The following is a 12744-nucleotide window of genomic DNA, read 5'->3' as shown; positions in this document are numbered from 1 at the left end:
TTATTTCATTAAATAATATTTCTATGCTTATTTTCATTCTTTGGTTTGTCAGTTCTGTCTGAACTACCATACTGAAGATGTTGCTTTGCTTGATGGTTTTCCACAAGTCACTTAAGATGTATATATATTGTCTTTTGTTTTGCTGCCTGGGAATTTCCAACAAGGCCTTAAGTTTATGGTTTTTTTCTTAGGCTTAATTAAAGAAACTACCAAATGATTTAATTACCAATGAAGTTCTTTGGTAGTTTCTTTAGTGATGTCCTGTCTTCTAGTTACTCGTGACCCTTGAGGCTGTGAATTACCGTCTGTATGTTTAAGGAGCTGAGCAACTGGAGTTATCTTTACACAATGATTTAGATGACAGAACTATTTCGCCTTTCAAGCTATCTTAAAAGTGTTGATAGACCATCTGGCAAATAGTGCAGTTGGACTTACTACTGGGGTTCTTAGGCTGGCTCAACATCACCTGGATCAGAAAGTAAACAGTCCAATTCCTTACATCTTTGTGGCTAGCTTGCTGCTTTGGAGCATGGGCACTGGCATGCAATGGGCTGTATTTTGTTGTATCTGTTGACTGGGTCCATAGGAATGGGCCTAGTTCCTTGATCTCGGAGAACTGACCTATACTGGGGTGAATCTGAAGCCCGTGATGACAGGGATGCCCTGACTCATAGGTTTTACAGGATCTGATCTAAGAGGGTATGCCTAGCATTCCTGTTCTCAGCTATGGTTAATTAGGATCCTAGGTGCATGGGTCTGTGAGGTCTAATTTGAAACTTGGATCTATGAATGATAACCTAGTGTGGATGTCTAAAGTTTAAAAAACCCAGAGAATGCCTGTATGTCAGCAGTTAATTTTGATGACAGGAATTCTGAGGTATTGGACTCCAAGATAGATCCTGGACTCTGATTGGATCTGGGGCCACCAGTGTCAGTTGAACACACAAGCAGGCCTAGTGGCTAAAAGCAAGTTGTTGGTCTTATTTCTCACATTTGAAGGAACTGCCCTGAGGACTGAGTCCACCCTGCTAGTGAAGTCTAAATTTTCAGACATTGATCATGTTCTATCAGCTATGGATTTCCTAGGATTTGACATCAATTGGAAGTTTAGAGCTTTTGTAATCTTGTATAACTTGAGCCGAGCTGTTAGTAGTTCAGGACTTGATGGAATCTGTGCACACCAGCTTGGATCCTGAGACTGTAGGGTCTAGATGCATACTGAGGCAGCTAGGGTACCTGTTTCAGGTCCCCAACTGTGCTGCATAAAGCTTCTTCTCTGTCTTTACCCACTGCTTATATCTCATACCGATGTCTGGAAATGATTAATGCAATCTTTTCAACCAAGACACCTGGAAGCAAGGCATTTGCTCCACATTAGGGAACATTAGTGCTTAGAGAAGATACAAAAGTAAATAGTTTAGCTGACTGTCCCTCAAACAAAGGACTTTTATCTAGTACATAGAAATAATTTTTAAAAGTCAAGCCTCCAAAATTCAAAGACCCAGTCATAATAGGGCATCAGAGATGAATGTACACTTCTCAGATAAAGAAAGATAAATGGCAAATAAATAAATGAAAAACAATTTCAACATCATTGGTCATTTAAGAAATGCCAATTAACACTGAGATTTCATCTTACTCCAAAAAGAATGGATAACATTAGGAAGTCAGCCAATAACAAATGTTGGAGGAGCTGTTAAAAAAAAAATAAAACCTTACTCCACTGTTGGTAAGAGTGCAGACTAGTCCAAACACCATGGAAAAAAAGAATGAAGATTTGTCTAAGAACTAGAATTAGAGGTTCCATTCACCTCGGCTATTCCCCTTCTGGTTATTTTTCCAGAAGAATGGAAAATATACCACAGCAATATATGTGAATCTGTGTTTAGGATAGTGCAATTAGTCACTGCTAAGTCTTGGAAATAACCCAAATGCTCACCAAATGAGGGATGGATAAAAAAAAGATGCTCATTTTTATACAATGGATTATTACTCAGCTATAAAAAAGTAAACTCGAAGCTCTTTATGCAAATGGTGCAACTGGAGACCACTTTCATAAGTGAAATAAATGAGACCTCCTCATGTAAATATCATATTGTCCCCCTAGTATAAGAACCTAAAAGAGTAAATAAAATCTGAAAGGTACAATAGATAAATACTGTGTAAGTAACAGAGTATGTTCAAAGAGATGAGACAACTGAGATGAGGGAAAGGAGGAAAGAAAAAAAGGAGGGAAAAAAAAGATATACGTATATATAGTGAATATCTTGGATAATTGTACTGCTGGTTTCTGTTGATCAACTGAAAGGAGGAGTTAATGCTTAATCTTTTCCTCTCTCATTTTAATAATTTTTGACCAATTTTGTATGCTTATATCTGGTAATCTGAACAACTAATTTGAGGATGACATGACGCAATATAACAATCATTGTTGAATTACTATCACTTTATTTAGTGAAATGCTGTATCATTTCTACTGTTGTTTTGCTATTTTATTCACTTTAAAAAATAAAAAGGAACAGAAAAATAAAGTTTTTAAAAGTAAAGAAAGTTCCCAAATATTGTTTGAAATTTTACTAAATAAATAAATATTCTCAAAAGAGTGTTATGGTCCCATTTTACAAGGAGTTCATGTGTTAGAAGGTTAAGTGATTTTTTCACAAGATCATAGTGCACATTCTGGCCCAGTGATGCCACTCAGCAGCATCGTAGCTGCCTGGCAAGTGCAGGGTGGTCCTGCATTCAATTTCTGACACAAAAAAGAACAAAAAACAAATATGAAAGTCTATATAAAGTCACTGTTAATAATACATAGTGCATGTTTCATGTGAATATGATCAAATAAAATAGCATGTAATTTCTACAACCATATTATTCTTGGAAGTAGGTGAAGCTTCCCAGGGGAGATTGCATAAAGCACGTTTTTGAAGAAGCAAAGCATCACGTTACACTGAGAAATAATAATACAGGCAAAAGCAAGAGAAGAGTAAGTATCAATCGACAGTGGAACGCATTTAGTGTTTTTGAACTTGATCTGCCTCACTCAGGTTGAATGGGCTGTCATGAGATTTAATCACAGTTTTCCTCATTCCCTTATTACTAGCCCCAAGTGTCATAAGCACACCTACCTCAGATAATTTGTAATTTTTGCCCAGTTTTTTTTTTTTTCTGTTCACTTGGAAGGGATGATAGAGTGCCAATAACTGCATGAAGCCCCTGCTGGTAATGTGGGAGCTTGGCATATCCTCAGGCTCTTTTATCATTCTTCAGCGGTACACCTCAAGTTTCTGCTCTTGTCATTTACACAACTAAAGGCTCATCAAGGATTACTATCTTGAACTTTAAATTTATTTGTCATCCTGCCAGGGTCAAGTCCAATTGTTTTAAAAAAAAAATTTCTATCTGAGATGACAAAGGTCTCTTAAAATTTCATAAGGAGAGCATGGGTCGCGTTTTAAGTTTAGAATTGTTACAGGGGAAGAAGAAAGCGTTGATAAGAAGTTTAAAGTTGTCACAAGCAGAGGAAAGCTTAATATAGTTAGAATTAAATATTACCATCACTGCTGAAGTGGAAGAGGAACTCTGATGAGGGCAAGAGACAGGGTTTTCCTGGCCTTAATCCATGACTGTTTTACACATTAAAAGTCAAGATGACTTTTTTGGGCCTGGGAGATGGCTCAGTAGAATAAGCGCTTCCCTGGCAAGTGCAAGGGTCTGAGTTCAATCCCTGGTTTCACACACATACACACAAAATAATAATAATAATAATAAAGATGACTTTTTGCTGTCTCCCTTGCCAACAGTGGAAGGTGTCCTTTTGTCCCCTGCGTATGTTGAAAGACCAGTTGCACCGTATTAATAGGGGACCACCATGAAGAACAAGCAGCTGATAATTATTGCTCATCCAGGTCCCACACAGTAAGAAAAATGCCTGGCATAAAAGGAAGAGGATAAAACACAAACTCATATCCCAATGGAAAATTATCAGATTCTAACCATACTTTGCAAAGCTTTTCTCTTCTCTTTGTCAGTGGTCCATTCTAACATTTTCTAAGAGAATTCCTCCGGTTTGCTCTGCTCCTGAAGACTAAATACTTTTTCCATCTGCAAATTCTTACTGTTACCTCAGTTTTAATTTCCATTATTGCACATACAAATTCCCATGCATGTCCCATATCAGCGCTATCACCCTAAAAATTTCTCATAAAATTCAGTTTTGAATCTGTCACCCAAGGTACAAGGCACTCATTCCACTACATTTTAATATTAGAAGAGTAAAAAGAATGTCAGGTGTAATGTTTCTTAAAAATAGGCCAAGGGTTCATATCAGAAGTATCCAGGAGTTTTTAAATTATGACTATTTCTGGGACCAGTGTAAATGTATTCAATCGCTGGTATTGGATAAGGGGATCAGAATTTTCAACGCAGTTTTCTATGAGGTTTGCTGACAAATTTACAGTTAGAAACCTAAATGACCCCTGTGTCCTGTCGGGACTACCTTGTGCACCTCTGTTTTGTGCTCCCTTACTGTGATGTGCTTTCTGTTTGCATATCACTTCCTACTAGATTTAAGTGTGTCTCTTCATAGTTTCCCACAAAATAGGTCAAAATAAGATCACTTTTGACATTTTGCAATGCACATAGATTTCAGAGTTCTGTGATTTCTTTCCTAACTGGTAAAAATGGAAAAATATAGAGGAAACACTGTCACTAGGAGATCTTTAAAACATCAGAGCCCCCGACAACAGAACATGAAGTTATATCGTTTGATGAGAGAAAAAAATGGAAATAATTGAACAACAGCTGGTTGTTTGGGAACAGGTTATTTTCCAGGTAGTCTAATTTTCGACATTATGAAAAACATGTAATTATAAGAAAAGAAACTTAAGTCAAATTACCTCCATACTTTTACATGTTTGGTTAGTTGTTCTCAGAGGTCTGACTAATGCAAAATAAACTTAAGTATCTAGTATCAAAGTCTTATACAATCTCTGCTTCAGAATATCCCAGGGCCATGATTTTCAGTTTCCCATAGTAAAGTTTTCTTGCTTCTGCTAGGTACATCAGTCCCTTCCTGCCTCTTTATCTTAAAACTGTTCCTCCATTTGTAAACTTACCTTTTCTCTTAAAAGTGGGCCAAGTTTTTTATTATTTTATAGATTCCTATTAATTATGAATTTCTCTGGGATCCATGCAGACATATTCAATCGATATTAAATAGAGAGGTCAAAATTTAAGCAAAATACCAAACACCCTTGCCCTTCCAGACATGCAATTTGTGTACTTTTTTCAAGGTCTAACTTAATGCCTCTTCTAAGTGAAAACTTTCTAAAATGGGGATATTTATGCCTTAGTGAAGTCTATAACTGTGTGATAGACTGAAACTACATAGATAAAAATATTCATGGTTTTCTCAGGTTCTAATAAATATAGCTGTCAGGTATTGTTTTTAATATATTCACATTTGATGTAATAGCTAAGAAGGCAGCATTTGGTACCTGTCCTCTAGGTATGTATTCACATTTGACTACCAAAACCTACGTGAGAAGGGGTTAATCCTTTAACCTCTCTGCCTTTTGGTGTCCTTTCTTGCTGATGAGACCAAAACGTAAATACAAGATGATGCTGTGAAATAGATTGTGATGAGGTTCAATTTTCCCACTTCCATGTTCTTTTAGTAAGTACTACATAAATGCTTTCGTGGGAATCATTTGAAATGCTAATAGTGTGAATATGGCTTTGCATTTGTCAATACTGTTACATTTCGCAGAGAAGAAACTCAACCTCAAGAATGGGGGAGATCTCTTCCTTCGTATCATACATGTGGCTGTAATAAATGTTTTAACATATGTGAAAATGTTCTGTACCTGCCTTTATCCTTTATCACAGGTGCCTCACTGTGGTTATTTTTCACTCAAGGAGAGTAGCTATTATTTTCCTGTACCTCTATTAAACAATGATGCTCAGCTTACAGAATGCCTCAGCCAACTTGCTGAGGGGCAGCTCGAAATTTATTATGTAAATTATAAAATGGGTTAGGAATAAATATAGCATTCAGTCATCTGGCCCCTAATGTAGGATTGTGTGTGTTTTACAACACTTAACATTATCTGTTCTTCTGTAATTCTTTTACTTCTCAAGGCCCTAAACTATCAGGAATATTACATAATTAAAAATACCCCATGAATTCAATATGCTTTTCTTAAACTTATGACAAGCAGTGTTTTGATTAAATCATAATATGCCAAAAATATAAGTAGAAATGTATATATTTTTAGGCAATTAACAGTTGGAATTAGAGATGAAGAGCGCTTCCTCCCCCTTACCAGTTGGTTGGTGATTATAACTGATATTTTAGTCCAGGCCAATTTTTACCATCCATCTTTCTTGCAGGAACTTACAGCTACTCTGTCTTCTCAGCTGCTGCAATTCATCTGGCTTTATATAAGGACTGTAGAAGACGGAGTTGAAATCTGACAAGAAAAATACCACTTCTCATGATTTCAGGCCCCAGTGGCATTAATCAAATGGATTGTACTCATATATTTCCACAATAATTGATGTTGACAATTAAATAAAATCCTTTGCTTTCTTTTGCCATAGAATTCTTCAAAATACGGTTTTTGATAGTTTCCACATTTACAGAATGCTCATAATTTTTCTCCTCCCAAATGATACTGACACAGTTACTACCAAGTTCTACATTCTTGAAAGCAAGGAAAATATAATTGATCTGAGAATCAGCAGTGCAGCCTGCAATGAGCCTCTTTTCCCCAAGTGAGACAAGTCTTTGAATGAGGTTTGTAATTTTGTTTGTTTGTTTTTTTAAGAATGCTCTTATATATCTCTCTTGTGGCACTTTTCTTCAAGGGGAGAGAAGAAAGATTTGGTAGCAATATTTACTTTTCCAGAAATATTTGATAAAGGGACTGTGTTAAGGATGTAATATATTGTAGCGGCCAGGGTTGGATTCCCTGCATGATGTGCCAACCCTGTGCTCGGAGTGCACTGGGATGGCGATTGAGACTGAGCATGGTGACACGGACCTGAAATCCCAGAACGTGGAAGGCTGAAAACAGAAGGATCACTATGAGTCCAATCTACATAGTGAAACCCCTGTACCTCCTGTAGACCCTGTCCTGAATACATTTAAAAAAATGTAATATATGACATCACAAATTCTGAGAATTCCATACTAATTAGGTATTTGTAATAGTTGAGCTTGATTGTGCCAAACTGATTTGCTTTGCTGCTAGTCAGAGGCCTGGTGCAGCGCACTGCGGAAGTGTCTGAGTGGGTCACGGAAGTGTGGCCTTGGGACAACACCCAGGCCTTTGTCTTGTCTCTTCCTCTCTGACAATGCTCCCTTGCACTACTTTCTAATCTCCATAAACTGAGCAGCTTCACCCAAAATACCTTTCTCTCATGAAGTTTTTACCTTGTTGCCAACTTACTATGGACTGAATCTTCTGATACCATAGGTTAAATTAAACCACTCCTCTTCTAAATGATGGATATTGGATATTGTGCCTTAACACTAACCGTAACTAATAGAGCACCACAGCTTTTATTTTATAAGAAAAAATGTTCTGAGAATATACAGTCATTTACTTCTTAATTTCATAAAGTTAGAACAAATAAGAGCTTACAACCCATCCTGACTAGGCTTATTTAACTTAAACCTTTATGATCTTGAGTTGTTGTTATGAGTAAAAATTCCCTAGGCCAATGTGCAGATATTTGTCTTAACCAAATTGTTTTCTTCTAGTAATTTTATGTTTTCACATTTTACACTTTCCTTCATTTTGAGTTGATGTTTATATATTGGGTAAGATAAGAATGCTTCAATTTCATCCTTCTTTATGTGGATATTAGGTTTTTCAATGTAATTCATTGAAGAGCCTATCATTCCTCTATGTGTATGCTTGGCACCTTGCTGAATATCAATTGGTGGTAGATGCATACATTTAAACACCGTGGATAGCTCAGTGAACTAAAGTCCCTGCTTAGGCAGACGCAGTGGCCAGGGTTCGATCTTGACCATGTGGTGCTAGCTCTACCTTCAGGGCATGTTGAGATAGCAATTGACATTGGGCATGGTGGCACGTGCCTATAATCCCAGCTCTCGGGAGGCTGAACACAGGCTGATCACTATGAGTCCAATTTACATCGTGAGACCCTGCAGACCTTGTCCTAAAATAAAAAAAAAGAAAGAAAAGGAAAAAAAAAAAGAAAAACAATAAACACCACAGATACATACAACTTTAAATTATTGACTACTGTATATACCTCAGTGCAGTCAAGGGGAAAAGATCTTTTTATAACATTTGTTAGATTTTAAGTATGAAAAAGAGATACCCGTATGACTATAAAAGAAACAGTGATAGCTTAAGCTCAGAAGTCAAGAGTAAAAATGGACACTTAAGATGGTACAATGGGAAGAGTATTTGACAGGTGTATAATGCCTGCTATCGATCATGAATGATAATCCACAATTAACCCACGGTACATGGAAGGACCCTATATTGGAATTATAAGCTGTCAGGAGCAGCATGACTTAGTGATAAAAACTGCAAAGAGAAACAGAAGGTAAAGAATAATAGGTTTTTTGTTTTTTGGGTTTTTGGTTTTTTTTTTGGCAGAACCAGGGATTGAACTCAGGCCCCTTGCACTTGCCAGGCAAGCGCTTATTCTACTGAGCCATCTCCCTGGCCCCAAGAATAATAGTTTTGTATTCAACTTTTCTTCAGGTAACTAAGATTCGTTTATAACACTTATATCCAATAATTGGGGCTGAGGTGAGTGCAAAACTTTTATAAGACATTGAAAAAATTACATAACAAGAAAAACATAAGAGTAATGTTGCAGGATTATAAAATTTACAGTGAATATAACATAGAGTTTTATGTCAAATTTGTATTTTCTTACAATTAAACCCAAATAAGTTTTTATTGCTAACTTTTATTTTATTTTTGATAAAATCTTCAGGCAATGTGCTATATGATTTCTACTCCTCTAAAGATTTTCAAAATAGTTATATTACTTTTAACATTTACATAATCATTGCAAAAATAAAATATATAGTTTAGTTATTTTATTGACTTTTTAATCAAGAAACTATTTCTGGTTTTTTAGTGTTGTTAGTAATTGTCATAGCTGCATTTTTCCACTGGATTTTAGGTTCATACCTGCAGTAGATTCAAACTAAAGCTCTTGGGGGAAAACTAGTTGAGTTGAAATCATACTCTCGAAGAAAAAAGTTTGCTCTTGTAGTTATCCAGCTACCACCTGCCTGCATTTTCTAGTGTGGGTTCTTGTCCACAGGGGCCCTCCCTGTCGTTTGTTTCTGGAACAATACAGAACCTACCCTTGAATGGAATCACACAGTTGTTTTTAGTAACCCCACATGCCCTAACACGTGGTATAAAAAAGTGTTAATTAAGGTAAACATCTAAAATTAGAACAAGAATTCTGGGGAAACCCACCTTTCTAGAACTCTATGAACACTCTACTTATAATATTCCCCAGGGACAGACAGAGCTTGTACTCTTGAGAAATTATGCACATCAGAATTGAAGGAAGTTGCATTTGTAAGACAACATAATGTAGTAATTATGCACCTCAAAGTCAGTGAGCCTCAGAAACAGACTAGGCTGTTGTGAAAGTATGAGAAATTATTTTGGGAAGTAATCACAGAACACATCAGTAGGGAGTAGAGAAATGACAAAGAGGCAAGAATGCTAACACAAGATGCACAGCGGTACAAGGTACCACTACAGGGAACTGGGACACAATTTCATTAGAAAGCTGCAGGAAACAGTCGAGAATGCACCTCAGACTTGTACCTCCAAGAAGATAAGAAATCCAGGTGAAATACATACATTCCTAACAGCATTTGAGAGGATAGAATTACTGCATAGAACACCCCTTGCCCCAGTGGCTCCACACAGCCAGATGTTTGCTTTCTTCATTCAGTTTCAACAGTTGACTCCATACACTGGTTAAGAGGCGCAGTACTAAGTGACATTTTATTCTCTTCTGTCTTACTAATCTTAGCCTGGAACTTCTTGAAAATATATGAAAAATGCTACAAAGAGGCATTTCAAGATTTCTTTAAAGTACCTAAGTAGAGTTTGAGAGTACTATTAATATAAGTAGGATCACTTTTTTAGGATTATAGTAGGAAGTGAAGTAACAGTATCACAATTCTCCAAATTATTACTGTTCTCTAGTCACGATAGGACCTTATATAACTTGATTCCTTGATTAGAGACCCACATTTCCCATCTAAAATAAACACACACAACAAGGCTACTGATTTATTACTAGTGTCAGCAAATATAAGTTCTTCCTTTCTATGTTTTATGATCCATTTATTATGCAAAACAGAACAACATAGTTACACATAAAACCTTCTGTGTCTTCACCAGGACCCAGCACACTGATTAGCAAGCTGAAGGGCTTGAATCTACATATAGATCACCATCTCTTTTGCATAGGTACATTTGATCTAGCATCATCATGGGATCTAATTGCAGAAAAATGTAAAAGAAGGCAAAAAGTTTGACAAATTCTGTTGAAATAAAATGTGGTGTGAAACACAGCTATGTAATGTTAAGAAACAATAATAGAGAAGGATCACCTTAGGCAGATTTGCAGATCGGTGTTTACAGAGAGTGTCGCAGTCATGCTATCCATTGACCTCTGAGGTTCACATGAAGTACTCTGGAGCTGTCTGCAAATGCAGTAAAGTGATCTGAAGATCACAGATGCCAGGCTGGCCCTCAGCTGCCTAAGAGTGCAGTCAGGAGTGAAAGCAGATTCCAGGGCTCCTTATGGCCTTCTGCCCAGAGTGCGAGGCCCAGTGCACATAATCACGGCTCTCCACAACTCTGATGGAGGAGGCCCTATAAATCTCTTTAGTGCGTTTTCAGAACACAAATCACTCTTGGTTAGAATTGCTCCTGTAGGAGTTAGAGGCAGAAAAAAATCACATTCTCCAACATCACTGTGAAGATGAATTGCATCAAAAACAGGGATGCTGTCTTGAATCGATGATGCCACAGTATACAGACTCAGCACCAAATATGCTACAAAGACAAGCCAGCCCATAACAACTGGGGCAGAGAAATGATTAGAGGAGGTGGAAAACAGAACTTGAGGCTAAACAAACAGGAAAACCAAAATACAGTTTTAAAGACGAGTATGGGGACTGTTGTCAGTGCCAAAGTTGCAATTAGACAATAAACTATTTTTCAGAAAACTAAGCTAGTCATTGTGATTCAACTCTATTTTGGAGTTTCATGATTAATGATTATTCTTTGACATAAAAATTTTTATAAGATTATTCATACCTAAAAATCATTGAAAGGGGATGTACTTACACTGATGCAATGCCATCTTTGGTGAAAGATGGCATAAAGCTCTTTCACATTGTATTTTTCTCTGAGGTACAGTTTCACCCACGGTTCCATGAGGTACAAATTTTGTGTAGGTCAACAAGTTCCCAAGCTTTTGCACACTGGGAACATCAAGATTTCATACTGTTTTTCATTGCTACTTGATATGTTTTGATATCTTTTTTTTAACTGAATGCCCTAAAGAGAAAACAAAAAAAAAAAAAAACCCAACATATTTTACATTTCGAAGTCCAAAGTCCACTCACCATTATTTATATTCAATACCTCCTAGCACTGTCAATTATTCGGAAATCTGTTTAGTTTCAAATGAGCTTGTTTGATGAATTTTCTATTTTTTTAAAATCTACTTGTCTGCCTTAGAGACCTGTTATATTTGGATTATTGTGTAATTTTCAACTCATCCTTTATATCAATTGCCCATCTCACTCACTTAAATAATCAGTTATTCGTTTGTTTTCTTAATAAGTATTTATTGAGCATTAACAAAGAATGAGGGCATGAATATAAAGTAGTAACTAACATAGAAAAAGTAGCCATATTTATAGACTTCACATATATTTGAACTAATTTTTTTTTACTTTTGGTTATTGATAATATTGCTTCATTTCATAAGGGCACTAATTTGTGTTAATAGCCTTGCTAACTCTAATTATTGTGACATCCTCACAAGTGACATTATACATCATATTACTGGAAGGCAACTGTTGACTCAGATAGGTTAAATGACATGTGTACAAGAAAATGGCTAAATTAGTGACTGAACCATATATAATGACAAAGTGGTTTTGGCTGGCTGAGATGAACTGTGCCCATCATATAACACTAATCTTAGAATTTCCCAGAGGGAGGAAATAATGACTGCAAGTTCCACAGAGTAGAAGAGGTCATTGTGTATTAGCACTGAGAAAAACTGTCCCTGCAGTCCCAAGGTACACCATGGCGTGGATAAAGGCATCAGTCTACTTTTTCATATAACCTGTTAAGCCTTTACAAAATGAAATGAAGCCAGAAATCTTCAATGCCAGCAATTTTGGAGCATGAAACAGAACTGTGAGTTGTACTACAGCATGAACAGCTTAGGAATTTACAGAGATCATATCTCCAAATGCTGAAAACAGAAAGAGCTGGGGTTGGGCCTCTGTGTAAAGATGCTGTGTTCCACTCCCAGTAGTACAAGAGCAAGATAAATAATAAAAGGCCAGGGAGACAGCTCAGTGGAATAAGTATTTGCCTGGTAAGCACAAAGTCCTGAGTTCTACCCCTGCTACCACCCAAAACAAACTGAAATAAAGAAGAAGAAGGAGGAGGAGGAGGAGGAGGAGGA

Source organism: Octodon degus, unplaced genomic scaffold (genome assembly GCF_000260255.1).
Source record: "Octodon degus isolate 3935 unplaced genomic scaffold, OctDeg1.0 scaffold00011, whole genome shotgun sequence".
In the NCBI taxonomy this organism is placed as follows: Eukaryota; Metazoa; Chordata; class Mammalia; order Rodentia; family Octodontidae; genus Octodon; species Octodon degus.
Note: the sequence above shows the minus strand (reverse complement) of the source record.